The sequence below is a fragment of the Leptonychotes weddellii genome, chromosome 2 (genome assembly GCF_054177405.1).
Source record: "Leptonychotes weddellii isolate Sample4059 chromosome 2, ASM5417740v2, whole genome shotgun sequence".
NCBI lineage: Eukaryota > Metazoa > Chordata > Mammalia > Carnivora > Phocidae > Leptonychotes > Leptonychotes weddellii.
Genome location: NC_138370.1, coordinates 18,639,096 through 18,645,095, shown reverse-complemented (window position 1 = coordinate 18,645,095; position 6,000 = coordinate 18,639,096).

The following is a 6,000-nucleotide window of genomic DNA, read 5'->3' as shown; positions in this document are numbered from 1 at the left end:
TCAGGGCACATTCCTTCTCAGGAGTTCTTTTTACTTTGAATAGGTATCATTAACTTTGAAATACGTATTTCCCAGTCTCATTGAATTATTTAATGACAAACAGATCTGTTCACTGATGCTATTGCTACTGAATTGCACCCAACAGAAAAAAAGGCCCCCATTTACGTTGTCAGTATTATATTTTCTCTAAGTATTATATTTGTGTTAAGAAAGTGTAATTTGCTTGGCTCCACTGGAATTCTCTATTCCAGCTAGAAATATTCCTTTTTTTTTTTTTAGATTTTTTATTTATTCATTTGAGAGAGCAAGAGAGAGAGTAGGGGGGAGGGCCAGAGGGAGAGGGAGAAGCAGACTCACTGCTGGAGCTCGATCCCAGGATCCTGGGATCATGACCTGAGCCTAAGGCAGAGGCTTGACTAACTGAGCCACCCACACACCCCCTAGCTAGATATATTCTTAAGTAGAAGCAACCTGTCTAGAAGAGTTTTTGGTTGCTTTGTGCTCTAGATTCCAAAGGAAAATATGTAAGAAATAGGTCGTAACTTCATTTATATACTAGTTTAATAACCTCATATATTTTCCCAACTAGACTAGTATAGTAACATTCTAAGTGTTTCCCAAACATTTATTTTCTCCACCTCCAATATACAGTACACACTGTTGCCAGATACCACTTTTTAAATTAGTATTTTGTACAATCCACTTTTTTCAGAACATTTATAGTTGTTCACTGTTTGTAGAATAAAGTCAAGGTCCTATTTATATTTCTACTGGAAGAGAGCTTCCAGTCTCTTGCCTTATTTTCTAACATGAAGCTTATATTCTATTATTTGAAATACATAATACACATTTCAGACTGGGTAGTCTTTGTTTATACTGCTTCTGCTACCTTAATATTCTCTTTCAATCTTTTCTTATTATAATTTTAGTCCTTCCATTCTTTTCTGAATATTTTCACATTCACGCTTTGTCCAACTACTCCAGTCCACTATGATCTCATTCTCTTCTATATGCTATATATATCGCACTTAGAATCTGCATTCTTTTTTTTAAATATACAGTTGATCTTTGAACAACACAGGGGGTGGGGCACTGATCCCTGTATACATTCGAAAATCTGTGCATAACTTTTTTTTTTTTAAGATTTTATTTATTTATTTGACAGAGAAAGACACAGCGAGAGAGGGAACGCAAGCAGGGGGAGTGGGAGAGGGAGAAGCAGGCTTCCCACTGAGCAGGGAGCCCGATGCGGGGCTTGGTCCCAGGACCCTGGGATCATGATCTGAGCCGAAGGCAGACGCTTAACAACTGAGCCACCCAGGCGCCCCTGTGCATAACTTTTGACTCCCCCAAAACTTACTAATAGGCTACTGTTGACAGGAAGCTTTACATATAACATAAATAATTGATTAGCAAATATTTTATATATAATATGTATTATATACTGTAGTCTGATAATAAAGCTAGAGAAAAGAAAATGTTATTAAAATTATAAGGATGAGAAAATACATTTACAGTATTGTATCAAAAAATTTTCATATAAGTGGACCTTTGCAGTTCAGTCCCATGTTCAGGGGTCAACTGTGTATGTATCTTACTTATGCATTAGTGCGTTTCTATTCGTTTTTCTTAAAGGTGGAAATTGTGAGTTCTACTTTATTATTGTAGCACATATTAAAATGCTGAAAAAACATCATTAAAATCTGGGTTCCATATTTGCATATGAAATTGACATTATGAATTATGTTAGATGATGCTTTAGATGATGTTAGATGTTAGATGATGACTTACTCATTAGATGATGTTAGATTGATGATTTAGTCATTATAACCTTTCAAGTCATGCCTACTATTCCTTTGGCAAATAGCATATATTTGTGATGGTAAATAGATTTAAAATATTTCTTTTTTTTCTTCCCAAGACCACCATCCACTTTGACTCCTCAGTGCTCTTTGTCACATTTTCTTGTTTTTCTTCAGAGTACTTATGATTATCTGAAATGTTGTATATACTTGTATGGGGCCTCTCTTTCTCACTGGACCGTATCCTCCTTAAGATCAGAGCCCTTGCTCCTTTTTAATTTTTGGCAACACTAATGTATATTTGTGGAGTGAATGAATGCATGAATGTATATTTAATAGATTCTAGTAGGTCTGGGCTAGGTTACAGCATTATCTGGGAAAGAAATTCAACATTATTCCTATGCTACATTGTTCTATAACATACTATGCATAGATGTTGAACACTAAAATTTGATTGTTTTCTTCTTGCATATTTTTCAGAATGAAGCATTTTCATTTCTTAGAATATCATTGTCACAAGAATGCCAGTTTTTGCTGATTTGCTATTTCCCTTAGTTTCAGTTTTTCGAAGTTAAAATGTTCTTTTGTGGAGAAATATACTGTTTTTTTTAATTGTCATGTTAATCTTTTTAATGATTTTTTCTAAAGGTAGCATTGTTCTCTTGAGGTTTATTAGCATGCAGAGATGTTGGTGCCAGTTCACTGTGTGAAGTGCTTCTTTAAAAATCAATGATGAATACTTACCAGTAATATTATATTCCATATGACAAAAATCAAATCAGATTTTAGGACTTACGCTGGTTTTTACTGTTTTTATTGTAGCAGTGAGCCACTGTTTTAAATAGATGAGGGAGGGCATAAGCTCTGTATTCTCTGTGTATTCCTCTAATAAACAGAGAGCATGTTCTCATTTATGTCACAGCTTCATTTTACCAGCATCTTAAGTTCTTTCCCTCCTTAGGCCTTTGTGCTTGCTTTTCCTGCTACCTGAAATGTTTATTCTCTAGCTTCTTTCAGTGTTGTGTTTTACTCATCCTTGGGATTTGAGCTTTAGAGTCATTTTATCTGAGAAACCTTTCTTGACATTCCATCTACAAAGATCCTCCATTATTTTCTGTAATACCATTCTATTATTTTCTCAGTGTGTATTGTGGATTTTAATTACTTATTTGGTTGTTTATTATATGTCTGTCCACTAAAATATCAACTTTATGAGAGCAGAGACCTTAGAGATTAGCTCACTTAGCTATTAAGTGCTCAATAAATAGTTTTTCAGTGAATTATAGTAAATTAAATCTTATTCAACCACCAAAGCTTTAAAAGATTGTGATCATTTTCATTGAACATGTTCTGCCTACTGAGTACAGTGCAATCTTAAGCTGATCCTTACAATGATCTGTTTTTGTACTATGGTCCAATAAGATGATGCTGTTAAGGTCTTTATGCTAAGTGACCTCAGATTATAGCCCTGTTCGTATTTAACCCTTTTAAATATATATATTTTAATCACAGCAATATTATGTGCTCCTTGTTAATTAAAAAAGCCTAAAATGAACAACTATACTCCCTAGCCTCTATACTCATCTATGTGTATACTTGGCCATAGGCAATCACTATTATTCCTTTTTATTTTCTTCCTCTAGTGATTTTTTTTCTTGATATTTCTAAATATTATTTTTATAACAGTATTTCATAAAGCAGACTTGATCTTGATGTTTCTTGCTACGGTAGATAAGGATTTAATTCACCTCTCCTTATTTTTGTAGCTGCTAGTTCTTCTTTTATTATTGTAACAGTAAATAGCATCCTTCTATTTCTTGTCCATTAACTATAGATGACCTCTCTTGATTCCCTAATTGGTCACATGAAGATTAGTAAGCACAACCCTTCTTCTCACCTCTCCCCTTTCCATTTTACCTACCAAATCCTGTTAATTGTACTTTTACATCGTCAAGGGTTGATAGCATTTACATTCCATACTGTTCAAAATAATGAAACTTTCTCATTTCCGATTAAAATTATGATACATTTTAATTTGCATCTTATATATTTTCTTGTAGTTTTTCCTGGACCAAATATGTCTTACATACTATGGTCTTAATATCTTCCAACGTCTACTGATTCTAATGATTGCTTAGAATCTTTTTTTTTTTTTAAGATTTTATTTATTTATTTGAGAGAGAGAATGAGATAGAGCGAACATGAGAGGGGGGAGGGTCAGAGGGAGAAGCAGACTCCCTGCTGAGCAGGGAGCCCGATGCGGGACTCGATCCCAGGACTCCAGGATCATGACCTGAGCCGAAGGCAGTTGCTTAACCAACTGAGCCACCCAGGCGCCCCAGAATCTTTTTATCTTAAAGTCCAATTAAATTTCTGTTCTAATTTGTACTTTATAGCTTCTTAGGTGGATCACAGTTTTCTTAAACATCTTCTACCCTGCCTACCTAGTTGCTCTTTTCCCTTTCTTACAGCGTTTCTATCATACTCTCAAGTTTTCTCATTTTTCATTCATATTACCTTTCTTTCAGTTATATCCTAAGGTAATTTCACATTCCTTAGATTTCTGAGAATATGTTTATTTCAAACTTAATTGTTTGGCTTGATACAGAATTCTACATTGAAAAGAACATGCTCTCAAAACTCTGAAGGAATTGTTCAATTATCTGCCAATATCTAGTGTTGATAATTATTAGTCCAGTCCCAATCTCATCATTTGTAAGTGCCTCAACCTCGGTGTTCTCCTTTAACACAGTTAACTGTGTCTGCTGGCATTCACGAAGGACCCTTTGTGGTCACCAAGTCACCATGAGACTTGGGGGCAGGGGGAACTGATGTGAATGAACATGAAGTAATAAAGTCCGCTGTCTCTGACCCAGCAGTCTCATCTTTTCTGCCAGCCTCCATGAAACAGTAACAGGGTAGCTTGTTAGCTTGTATATAAGATAAAATCTCATACCCTGCACAGTTCTTGACAAATTCCTCTGACTTTTTCTGAGTATATTAAAGTTTCTTTTTAATGTTTTTGTACTTCTTTGAATTATGTTTCTTCTGGAGTCTGTTTTGTTTGGGATTTTTTTTTTTAATCATGTTGGGTTTTTCTCGGTCACATAAGGTGATTTTTTTTTAATAGTCCAGTCACTTAGGTATAGAAAGACTCACATAGGAACTGGTTGGGAGTGGGGCAGGAGTTTGGGTCTTCTATCCCATATAAAGAAATTTAATTATGATCTCTGAGTTCCATTTCTTATCTCCAGACTCCGCTGCTTCTTAATCCAGCATTTTTCCTAACTCTTTCCTGCAGTGCAATCTCCTTTTGTGATTGTACCTTCCTCCATCAAAACTTTTCCACTAGCTTTCTGTTTTCCAGGTATTTCTTGAAATCTCTTATCTGCTGCTGACTGCTCCAAGTCTCTGTGTTATTATGAGATTATACATTTTTATCTCTTCCATTTTGGGAGAGGGAGGAGATAGACTCCTTTCTCAATTATGTGGAGGTAACACACTTTATAAAAACATGTTTTAATGATCACTTGTTGCTTCTTGTTTCTATGACTGTACTTATATCCTTCTCGCAATGCCATGTCTCTGTTTCTACTCCAACCCTACACTTAAATAAAGCTTTATTATTTGGAAAATCAACAAAATGTCCAATTGAAACTAATTCAAAATAGGAGTGGGTAATGTTCATAGAAGAGGGCTTATTTGTGGCATTTGGTTTAACTACCAGGGGAGTTTTTACTTACTTTTACTAATTAGTAATTTTGAATGTAAATGCACTTTTAGATAAATGGAATATATAAAGATGCAGTATAACTGCGTTTACAATGTAAAAAAATGCCTATGATTTTTGTTCTCTGTTAAACTGAATTGCCCATATTCTTAAAAATTGCTTTATGTCCTTTACTAAAAACCATCTGAAGGGGGGGAATGCCACAAACCCTAGAATAAGAATTGCCGATTATTAAAAGTGCCATGCCACACACTGTCTGGCCCACACGCTTTCCGTTACAGCTGTTCAGCTCTGCCCGTATATAGTGCAATAGCAGTCATAGCAACGCAAATGAATCCGTGTGGCTGAGGTGCTGTAAAGCTGTGTGAACAACAAAATATGAATCTTAAATAATTTTCACATGTGATGGAATATTTTTCCTATTTTGTTACAGTCATGTAAAAATATAAAATCAGTGCTTGCAGTCTG